Genomic DNA, 12,224 nt, shown 5'->3' with positions numbered 1-12,224 from the left:
TACAATGTGCTTAACACGCATCAGATCCCCTCTCTCTCTCTGTCTGGCACAATGGCCACTGAGACAGACTGTTCATGTTACTGACTTTGTATTCCACAGTAATAATCTCAAAATTGGAGACATCTCCCTTAGTCTACCAGAGAACTACAATTTCAGCTCAGCATCAAGTTTGCTACTTCTACCTGAGTTAGACTTTTGAAAATCTGTTTGATGGTTGAAAGGAAAACCTGACATGGAGAACATCTAACGATAAAGAAAGAAGAGAAAGAGAAAATCTTAAGCAGCAAGAAGAGGAGAGAGGGGGTAAGATAAGGGGAGGAAGAGTATAGTTGATAATAAAACCGGCTGCCTGGGTGTCAAAGACGATAACAGTGGGGAGAAACGTGGCCAGGCTGTCAAGAAGTACTGAACTTTTAGACAAAAATATCACCCATCAACCAGAGACTTCAGAATTAGAAGGGCCCAATTAATACCCGTTAAATAGAGCTCTTCACTTTCTCTGCTCAGAGCTCTGAGGCTTAGCCAGCTTCAAATCTCCTTGACTGCTCACACGTCAGGGTCACTAATATCTTACTTCCAGAAACTATAGCTTGGTCTTTGTTCCTCTCAACTCTCACAGTGTGAGGCTTCCCCCGATTTCCTCCCAACCCGAAGTTTACAGCACTGCATTTCCCTTTGGCGGCCCAACCTGGCCTCCTGGCCTGACACATCTACCCTGGAACACAACTCCAAGCTCTGTGAAAATTTCAAAGACATCTTTACAATGAAGTAAGAAAGTCTATTAAATCAGTCTATACCCACTTCTTGCCTCAGAAGAAAAGTGTTTTGCCCTTATACTTGCTTAAGTAGCTGTTCTGGCAAATGTGAAGATTATCATTAGATTACATTCAACTTATTTATTCCAATGACAGATACTGGCCGCCCAATGCAGACTGACCTTAACAATTTTAAGTACATATCTTCCTCAATGTTTCTTTGCTTAAAGCAAAGAAAAACTGTCTGTAAAGACAGACAATACATATAAGATTCTCCAGCCTCATACATGTCTCCTTCTGCTCTTTGGAACCCTCTACAATTTCAATAGTTAACTTGTAGCCTCCTTTCATTACCTAGGAATTTTAAATGTTTTTTTTTTTTTAAAACGCATTGTTTACTTTGTTTATTTATTTATTTTTGGCTGTGTTGGGTCTTCGTTTCTGTGCGAAGGCTTTCTCTAGTTGTGGCGAGCGGGGACTACTCTTCATCGCGGTGCGCGGGCTTCTCATTGTCGCGGCCTCTCTTGTTGTGGAGCACAGGCTCCAGACGCGCAGGCTCAGTAATTGTGGCTCACGGGCCCAGTTGCTCCGCGGCATGTGGGATCTTCCCAGACCAGGGCTCGAACCCGTGTCCCCTGCATTGGCAGGCAGATTCTCAACCACTGCGCCACCAGGGAAGCCCTACCTAGGAATTTTAATAGACACTTGATTGTTAGTGATAAATGGGACCAAAACAAAAAAAACCCACACAAGATCACCTACTAGCAATAAGAACAAAGACAAGCCTGAGAACCCTAATTTCCTAATTTAAGTCTTTACTGGGAACTGGTCCTTACACTAAAATATGTAAGTTACTCGGACCTTAAATTAAAAGTGGAAGACTTCCCTGGTGGCGCAGTGGTTAAAAATCTGCCTGCCAATGCAGGAGACACGGGTTCAAGCCCTGGTCTGGGAAGATCCCACATGCCTTGGAGCACCTAAGCCCGTGCACCACCACTACTGAGCCTGAGCTCTAGAGCCCGCGAGACACAACTACTGAGCCCACGTGCCACAACTACTAAAGCCCGCGCACCTAGAGCCCATGCTCTGCAACAAGAGAAGCCACCGCAATGACAAGCCTGCGCACCACAACGAAGAGTAGCCCCCGCTCACCACAACTAGAGAAAGCCCGCGCGTAGCAACGAAGACCCAACGTAGCCATAAATAAATTAATTAATTTTTTAAAAAGTGGAAGAGGAATTAGACAATATATTTTTATCATCCCTGGCCAACTGCTTTATATTCCATTCTGATGTTATTATAGTTCATAATACATATTTGTTGTTTTGTTATATCCGTATTCCTGATGATACCTGGAGGGCTTGTCTTTGTGTCTCCAGGGGCCAATAAATGTTAATTGTTAAATACATGTCTGTTAAATTATCAAAAGAATAAATGGCATCGGATGGGTGAGACAACAAGGATCTAGGACTTCTAACTCCTTATATTCGGTACAGTCAAATGCTTCCTGCCTTCTTTTCCAAAATATTTTATTAAAACCAGAGAGACTCACATGATAAAGATGACAATATTAAGGCAAAAGGCTTCCCTCTCTGCCTCAAACACTCAACTCTTTAAAGGTGTCACTCCCTGTCCTTATTAAAGCACAGAGGTTTCACAAAGACACTGTCCTCCACTCTCACCAAGCCAACATCCAACTTTCAACCCTATACAAGTACTAAACTGTCTTACTCCAAAGCTAAATAACTAAACTTACGCTATGTGTACTTCAGTCAAGCTGGGCCAGGAGACTGTGCAGTAAGCGATGTTCTCTTTAGTAAACTCAAAGTTTCTCATTTTGTGATTAGTTCCCAGTAGTGCTACCTATATAAACAGCAGCTTTCCTGGAAAGGGAGAACTGGAAGACAAAAAAGTCTTCCATTAAAGCCTTCCAGACAATACCAAGAGAATCTGAGAGGGACTTTTAAGCTCACAGAAAGGGCACAAGTACGGCAGCAGACATACACAGTAAGGAAACGGGGAATAAAGATGTCTTTGATTCCACAGCACCCACCCAAGCTCTTAGCACTAAAAGTCAAATAGAAAAGATGCTCCTTTGTATCAATAGATATGACTCTCTAACCTCTAACCTTTACTTCACTGAGTCAAAACTGAACCAAAGCTGCTTAGGAGCTCTGTGGAGTATTCCAAGGGATCACCACTGATTTCCTAACAGTAGAGTAAGATTAGATTTGTGTCAAGCTTCCCCATTCACTAACAGAAGTGCTGCCAGGCTGTCCAGAAATTCCCCGCCCAAGTCCCAGCCATCCCGGAAACATGAGAAACCAAGAATGCTGCAATCATGGCCTTTTTGGTATTGGGTCCAAAAAAAACTGTGTCTAGGCCAAGACTGTAAATGAAATATCATCCAATGAAAAACTAAACAGTCAAAGAAGTTTTCATTTACCCAACACAGCTATCACGGACAGACCCAGTACTGTACAGAGGAAGTTTCCAACCTTATTTAATGATAAAATAAACACCCAGCAGAAAACCTTTAGTCACATGTAATTATACTATAGCCTCAGATCATGAATGATGTGGATAGAAAACAGGCCTAAGGGTTCATTGGCAATAGGCTTACAGGATTTTGAACAAGGATAAGTAATAAGGTCAGAATTCTTTTAGTGTAGAATCTTTTAGGGGAAAGAAGGCACTTGTAGGTAATAATAAAACTCCTACATGCCAGGAATTGTTCTAAGCACTTTAAGGGTATTAACACATTTAATACTCACCACCAACTCTTTAAGATTGATATTATCAATCCCCATTTTAAATATGTGGAAACAAAAGAACAAAGAGGCTAAGCACCTTGCTCAAAGGTTTACAGAGCCAAGAAGTGCTGCAAACTAGTCGGGGTTCAGATTCCACTGGAGTCAAGGTAGAAACACAGTGTCCCCTGGTTTCACCAATATTCACTAGAACTATGACCTCTGGAAACCCGTCTCCTCTTGCCTCCCCTTCCATATAATTTTTGCTTTTGCTTTTCACTTTAAAGAGATGTCACATTCCCTTAACTTCATAACGCTCCTTTGAAAGCAGTGGACGATATGAGAATATCTTCACTTTACACAGGAAAATCCAAACCCAGGTTCCTCAACTTCTCCCCCAATGATGCTCTTTGAAATAATCTGATATATGAAGGGAATTTGGGGAAACCAAGTGAAAAGGAACCCAAAGGCGTAATAACATCAAAAAAATTTGCATAGCTTTAAAAGCAGGGACACATGAAACCAAACAGATGGAGAGCAGCCACCCCACTCACATACCGTGTGCAATAATGCCCCCTGCAAAGGTACCTGGAGCCTGGAGGCTGCACAAACAGCCCTAAAACCAATCTACACACAAGTACTCAGCGGCCTGCCCAGGCCCCTCACACGAAGGCGCTCCCTGGATATCGGCTGCAGTAAAATGAATTCTTTTGTTGAAGTGGGGCGAAGGGAGGCCCAGGGAGCGGACGGGGCGCCAGGTCTCCGCAGATAAGAAGGCGGCCGCGGGGACCTTGCCCCGTGGCCGTCGGCCTCTTCCGCGGCGTGAAACGGGGTCAGCGCACCGTCGATCACGGCTCCCGGCCCCGCGGCTGGTCCGGCCGGGGGTTCGGCCATTTCTCTTAGGCCGCGGAGGCAAAGGGGTGAGGCCGCTGCAACCTCTGGCGTTTCCTTCCCGCCCCCCGCTCCCGGCGCCCTCCTCTCGGTCTTCCTTCGAATAATACGGCTCCATCTGGACCCCGCGCCCAGGCCCTCACAGCCCGTGCCGCCCCTCGCAGCCCCGCTCGGCGCCCCGCATGCCCCATACTGGCCCCGGCGCCAGCTCCCAGGCCAGCCCTCCATCCGGGGAGCCCGGGGAAAGCCGGGCGCCCGCGTGACCTCTGACCTGCCCTGCGCCCCACCTTACCGTCTCCGCAACCACCTGACAGTCTGTCCCCGCGCCAGACGCTCCATACCCCTGGAGCCAGCGCCACGCCAGCCTACCCCCCTACACGCCCCGCGATTGGCCGACAGGACCGCAGCTGCACCTTCCTATTGGCTGGATTCTCCGTATTCCCCTTGGCTGCCCAGCCCAGGCTGGAGGCGGGGCCACGGCGGCCCGGGCGGGAGCCGTCTCCTGCAGAGCTAGTGCTCGCGATGGTCCAACCCACAGCGTGGGTTGGAGTCTCCCACCCCGCTGGCAACCTGCAGGTACGTAAGTTTCCTGATGTAGTTCGCCGCGGCCTCATGTTAGGTCCTGGAAATCAAGATCATTTCTTCTGAGACGCGGCTCTGTGAGAGATACAGCTCCATCCTACAAAGTATAGCCACCTGGCAGGACCATTTCCTCTCGCCCCCAGAGCCACATCATAGTATCTGCTGCCCCACCAAGAGCACCCCACACCTGGGAGGAACCGCGAAACATCAGCTAGTGCAGCCATTTCGGCTGCATCAGTTGCCCCATTCCCAAGCTTCGGTAATGAATTGTTTTCCGCTCTCCTACGCAGCTGCCTCGCTTCGTCCCCCAAACTTTATTCTCCATCTACCCAAAAGTAGTCCCACTCACTCCATCCGCAGTTTCAATCTCACATCCCAGAGTCTTTCTCTGAAGATGATGACCAGACTTGTGGTGCTTTAGAGGGGAGAAAATAGTCTGACTAACCACCCTAATTTTCTACAGTGTCGTTTAGAGCTACCAGAAACATTCTTAGACACCCCTCTCCCCGCGCCCCCCATCGCCCCCATAACTGCTTTCATTAAAGGTAACCAAGCTTATCTAACCAAGTCATAGGCCTAGAGAGGAAAAGCATAAACCCCTCCAACATCTTTCTTCCCGTAAAAACTGCTAGGAGAAAATTTTATTAGTTGGTAAAAGAGTCCAAGAGAAGAGGAAAGGAGAGTAAACTGCAAAAAGGAAAATCCAAATAAAGTACAAAGTAAAAACAAATTCAAGGACCCAAAAAAACTGGGCTGAGCATCATCAGTTATCTGGTACAGGCTGGTTTCCATACAGAATTTCTCCTAGAGAGAAAAGAAAATGCACAAATTAGTCCTGAGAATCTCTCTACAGCACATATGGGGAGTTTCAGAAAGGCTTGATGAAGTCCCTCCAGACCAGAACCTTTCCTTTGGGAACTTCTACTGAAACTAGAAAATAAAATGGCTGGAGCCATCCTTCTCTCATTCCAGGTCTGCTCAGGTGGGCAACTTCCCTGGGCTGTTGCATACTTACTTGCTGGCTACTTACTTAGCTCAGTGTGTGGAGCTGCCTCCTTCTTAAGCTGTTTCTTCATTGTGCAGGCTGGGTTTGACTTTTCCCAGTGCCGGCTCCTGTCTCCTGCCTCTATATATGCAGACAAATGTGCCTCCCCTTGGTTAGATAAGGGCCCTTTAGGCTGCTCTGGGCAGCACATTGTTAAAGACACCGCATGGAATTTCAAGAAGCAAACCACACCCTTCAAAGCATAATCAAATTTCATCTTTGACCTGCCATGAAAAGGGAAGCATCATATACCTGCCACTCCTGGGTACTGATGAACAATGAATTGCATTTGAAAACTTTTATTCTAAGATTTCATCTCTGTCTCATTTCACAGGAGCTAGAAGCAGGCCTGTGTGTGCCAGTGGTTGAAAGGGGTGGAGAAAAAGGAATTGCTTTCCTTCAGGACGCCACCCCCCTTGGAGGGAAGCTGGTTTGGGCACTTGAACCAGGGCTGCAGGTGCACTAGGACTCTGCTCCCCTGAGACGTAAGCTGAAACCAATTAACCCCAAGCCTGACAGGCCACAGATATTTTCCACATAGGTACGTGCAGCACCAATGCAATTATAGGCAGTCTCAGAGTATGGGTGAAAATGTCACCCAGTCCATCCCTTGGGATCGGAAGGACCTGCTGGCATCAGCCTGGTCGATCAATGAGCCACAGGTGGACAACAAAGCCGCACAAACCCAGGACTCTGTTCCTGATGTGAAAGGGAAAAAGAAAAAACACCTGAGACTGACAAAAAAAAAAAAAAAAAATCTGGAGCAAGCCAGGATTTCTCAATCTAGGAAGACAGGAGCTGGGGAAAAAAAGGGGGGTGGGGGGGCGTGGAATTTGCCTCAGACAAATATAGTTTAGTACGCCAGCTGGAGGCAAAGCTGGAAAGGAGAGGCATTGGAGTGGGGTGAGGAGAATGGGTGGGATACTGGAAGGAAGACCTTGCTGGCTTCAGGAAGTTTTCTGGTAGTTTTAAGGAAAATCTGCTTAAAAAACATACGCAATAAATGTGATAGAAAAAATTACGTTAGAATGGAAAAGAAAGAAAAGCAGCAATCAATTCATATCCATCTTCTAGCAAGAGGCTCTAGTGCCTACACAGAACAGCCATAGAGTCAGTAGAAGGAACTGTGGATCTTCTGTCCTCGACCCAAGATGAAGATCTCTTCATTCAAGGACTAAAAGTCATCTCATTACAACTTGACCTATCTCTTTGTCCTTGTTCTACAGCAGACAAGTTCCCTAAGGCAAAACTGCCTTAGATTGGGGCTCAATTTGTCCCCCTTCATGGGAAAGTAGAAGAAAAAAAAGAAGAAATATGAAATCACCCATGAACTAACCTGTTGCAGGAAAAGGCCCTATTTTGGTTTAGGACTTCCAAAATAGGAATGCATTTTACAATGAGACTCTACCATAACCCCCCCTATTGCCTTTACTCAGGAATTGCTCCCAACGTACACACTCCACTCTTTCCTACTAGGTCCCCACTGTTCACTTATAGTAACTGACAACATTAATGGAGTTCTTATTATGTATCAAACCCCATATTTAACACGTTATAAACAGGAATTAATCCTCGCAATAAATTTGTGAGGCAAGAACTCTAATCTTTATTTTGCATATTAGGAACCTGAGTCTGAGGGAGGTTAAGTAACTTGCCTAAAGACACACAGCAAGTTAGTGATAGAGCCAGGCTTTGAACACAAATTTGTTAGATGTAAGAGCCAGCACTCCAACTACCATACCATAATGCCTCCATCTTACACACCTAAAACAATTCCCTTCCATTCAAATCTCTAGCTCGGAAATGATCTCTTTTATAAAATCCTATTAATGTAAATTCACTGAACATTCCACATTACCACGATAGCCAACTGATTTCTAAATAGATGTTAATATGTATCTGCATCATGTGTGCTCTTTATTTAAATCGGAGACTTTTCCTCCCATAGTCACCTCCCATCCATTCTCCAAGTATTCTTTTTCATGCTTTTGTTTTCCCTGAAACAACTGTCTGAAATTAACTCCTTCCAACCCTCCCTTGCTTTTTTTTTTATAAATTTATTTATTTATTTATATTTATTTTTGGCTGTGCTGGGTCTTCGTTTCTGTGCGAGGGCTTTCTCCAGTTGCGGCGAGCGGGGGCCACTCTTCATCGCGGTGCGCGGGCCTCTCACCGTCGCGGCTTCTGCCGTTGCGAAGCACAGGCTCCAGACGCGCAGGCTCAGTAGTTGTGGCTCACGGGCTTAGTCGCTCCGCGGCATGTGGGATCTTCCCAGACCAGGGCTCGAACCCGTGTCCCCTGCATTGGCAGGCAGATTCTTAACCACTGTGCCACCAGGGAAGCCCCCAACCCTCCCTTTCTGTTGGAGGACGCAGGCAACAAAAAGTGCCCATCAAACTGAGAAAGCACCTCGAGACAGAAAAGCAAGGCAGGCAGCTCCATATAATCAATGGATCAGTTTATTATATGGTAACTTACTGACAGGGTGGGATTGGGCAAATAATGATCCAGAAGCATTCGCAACTGTACTCCACACCACCGAAGGGCCATTGGGACAATTTTACAGTTAACCTAGGGTATGGGGGTAGGTGCTCGAAACAGGATGTGCATTCCTAAGTCAAGATTTATGAATGGGTAACAAGTCTTGTGGGAATACATCAGCGAAGGTTGTCATCATTGTTTGGGGACCAACAGAGCATCGGGGCCACCTGGTCCTAATGATTATTAAACAATATCTATTAACTACAAACCACTTGGTAACTTAGAAGTGATTCACGGCACAGTACAGTCCTGGGTTGGGTCAGGGGAAGGACAAGAGGAACTGTAAGGGCCAAGATGGCGTCAGTTACGCGAACAGCCATATACCTTCCTTACCTGGAAAACTCATTATTGTCGTAGTTATTGCTATTGTTATAGCTTCCACTAAAATATCCCCCTGTGTTGGAGCATTCCCTGACTCCTCCAGGCAGCATTAGCTCTACATTCTGTCTACTACCCAAACACTCCTTACTCTACTCTAGCCCTAACTCGTTCTGAATATATTTATTGAAAATAACTACATACCAGGCAGAGGATGGGTGGTACAGATACAACACAAATAAGATAAGCACAGCCCCTTAGTGGGTTAATATTTGTGTGCTTTCTTCTCCCACTAAAATGTGAACTTCTCAATAGGGGCGATTATCTTATCTTTGTACACCTCGTGCTAACAAAGGCCAGATATATAGGAGGTGTTCCATACATATATTATCCCATTTTTTAATATGTTATGGCTGTCAGGCAATGAAGACAAATAACTAGGCTATGTCTGTTTATGTATCTGTTTCCAAAATTGAGTCTTCATCTATCCTGAAAATATTCTTCCCTGTGATAACGCTGGAATGCACAGGAAGGATCCCCTTTGAGAAAGAAGGACTTATTACCCCTGTTTGGAGTGGGGCTGCTGCTGGCCTCAGGCCTCACGTCAGGCCCCTTTCTCAGGCAGCCCACATCAAATGACTGATCTATGTGGGAATGTAAAGATTCATCCCTCTCACCCCAACCAGGGACAGCTCTGAAGGTTGGCTAAGCCTTTATCCTGTGTCACAGCTCAACTCCCCCTGTGCAGACTGCTCCCTTCCCTTCCCCTAGTGTCTATCCCAAGATCACTTCCTAATAAACATACTGCCTCCATCTCGGAGTTGGCTTCCCATCCTACTACTTTCTGTATCCGGAAATTAATGTGTCTGAAAAAGTGATCTGCACTCCTCTACTTCCTTAACACTCATTTTTCCACCATTTTGTGATCCACCCTAGAAATTACTTTCTCGTTAGCTAATTGAGATCATCATTGCCAAGTAGAGTCAGAACCCACGAACTCTTCAACTTTCTCCATATTTGAAAGGTGCTACCATTCCTCTTACAACTTTCTTCGGCTTCCATCACACTGTGCTCTTTGGGTCGTTCTGTTTGAATTGCTCTTTCTTTACTATCTTCAATTGGGACTTTTCTTCCTCCTACTCCTTACATGTAGGCATTCCTTAGGTTCACTCCTTTCTCGTCTTCTAATTCTAAACAATCTGTCTGCAGTTTCAATGTAATAATACTGGGGACCCACTCAGCATTAGAGACATTCATGGGACAGGTTAGAGTAAAACGAACAGCCTCTTAAGGGTAAAATAGACCTGGATTCCACGTTAAGCCAACTGAGAAACCATGGGTAAATTATTAAATCTTTGTGTTCCATTTCTTTATCTGAACTGGGTACAATACTAGCCTCATAAGGATGCTCCCCATATTTTTTGTTCCCCAAATGCACCAATGTTCTCTTTTACCTCCCTGTCTTTTCACATATTGTGCCTATGCTGCAACATTCTTGCTCTGCCCATCCTTCATCTAGCTAACTCCTACTTACCATTGATGTCTCACTTTAGATGGTCCTTCCTCCAAAAAGGCCTCTGTGATCCCAATATCTGAGTGAGGTATGTCTTCTATGACACCCTATAGTGTATTCTTCCCTTTCCCGTAGCACTATCCCATGGAATTGCTTTGGCTGTTTGTCTCTAATCCTCTCTGAGGGCCAGGACTTTGTCCTGTTCACTCTTGTATCCTCAGGGAGGACTCCAAGGCTGGCAGCATCCCTTCACAGCCCCAGCACCATTTCACCTTCCTGAGGATGAGTCTTGAGGGCTACTCTCTGTAGCCTCTTTCCCCGAGCTACAGCTGCCACTTTGTCTCTCTTCCCGGATATCCAGCTGGAAAGTCAACATTGCTGTATCCCAAACTATCCTCCTCTCTACTCAAACCATCTTGTTCTTACAATTTCCCTACATTTGCAGTTTCTGGGACTTGAAAACGGAAAGTTCTCATGGATTCCTCATCCTCCCTCTCATCAAACGATGCCGTGACTACAGCCTATCTGCACAAGGTCAGTTGTCCCTGTCTATTTCAGCTGTCACCTTCCTGCTTAGGCTTCCACCCCTCGACCTCAACAACCCCAACATCCTCCTGATCAATCTGATCTTTTCTCTTCCCCACTTAGAAACTTCCAAAGGCTCCCTACTGCCTACAGAGAAGAGGAGAAGGGGAAGAGAGCACACATTAACTGAGTGCCATGTGGAGGATGTTTTGCCCACATTATCAAATTCAAATACAGAATAGACTTTTCATCTGACATTCAAGGTTCCCCACACCATGGTTCCAGCCTTCTTTCCACCTCATCATCTCTCCACCATGTAAACCCTTCATTCCAGTTGAATTTCATATTCTCTCCATCCTGAACACAACCTGGGCTTGCCTGACCCTGTGCCTTGGCTCCTACTGTTACCTCCACCCACACTTCTAGTATTGAAATCCTGTCCATTTTTCAAGACCTAACTCAAATGCCGCCCACCCCTTAAAGGCTTTCCTGATTCTCATGGGATGTGACCTCTTCTGCTCCTGAATCTTTGTGCTTTTTTTGGCTCATATTTTTTCTTTTACTAATTATTTGTTTATTCTCTAATTTCTGCCACTAAATTGTGAGCCTCATAAAGACAGCTGTACATTAATTTTATATCATTTACTGCACCTATCACATCATTAGTACTTAACAAGCATTTGAAATATTGAACTTCAGCTTGGATTTGACTTTATATATATATGTGATCTATAACAGTGCTTTTCAAACTGGGTCTCAATACATGATTGGATTATGAAATCAATTTAGTGCATCACAATCAGAATTTTTAAAAAATGGAATAGGAAATATCAGAAACTGTCACAAGTACTAAGGTAGGTATTATTTTGTGAAACTTTATTTTAATAATGTGTGTGTGTGTATACTGGGTTGATGTAAAATTTCTTTCTTTCTGTAGTAGTCTAAAAAAGGTGGAAAAACACCACTGTAATACATATGCATTATTTCAGTCAGCTGATTACAAGCTCCTTCATGAGAGAACAGACCTGGCAAACCCCACCCTTGCAATCTGTGAGAGCCAACCCTCCACACTGAGCCCCGCTCATTCCAGGGAGCTGCCCTAGGGATTAAAAGACTCAAGGCAAGGAGCAAGTTCCTGTCTTTAAGAGAGTTTCTCTTCTATTAAGAGAAAAAAAAAATCAGGAAGAAACTCTACAGATACTTAAGAAAGCAGCTGAAGAGCCACAGAATAGGCTTTGAACTTAGAGCCAAATAACTACTTAGAGTTCTTGCTCTGCTATTTATTAGCTGTGTGTTGTCGGATA

General features: G+C 45.1%; 1 protein-coding gene across 1 annotated transcript in view; it reads right to left on the bottom strand.

Moving 5' to 3' along the window:
- The window catches only part of SLC11A2 (solute carrier family 11 member 2), a 32,101-nt gene extending 27,333 nt beyond the window's left edge, over positions 1-4,768 (bottom strand). Inside the window, exon 1 of the mRNA XM_061206216.1 lies at positions 4,689-4,768. The gene's annotated coding sequence lies outside the window, so the exon portion shown is untranslated. The remainder of the gene's footprint in view (positions 1-4,688) is intronic.
- Between the last annotated feature and the right edge of the window lie 7,456 nt (positions 4,769-12,224).

This window comes from Eubalaena glacialis, chromosome 11, assembly GCF_028564815.1.
Source record: "Eubalaena glacialis isolate mEubGla1 chromosome 11, mEubGla1.1.hap2.+ XY, whole genome shotgun sequence".
Classification (NCBI taxonomy): Eukaryota; Metazoa; Chordata; class Mammalia; order Artiodactyla; family Balaenidae; genus Eubalaena; species Eubalaena glacialis.
This window is presented reverse-complemented; position numbering and strand designations above follow the sequence as displayed.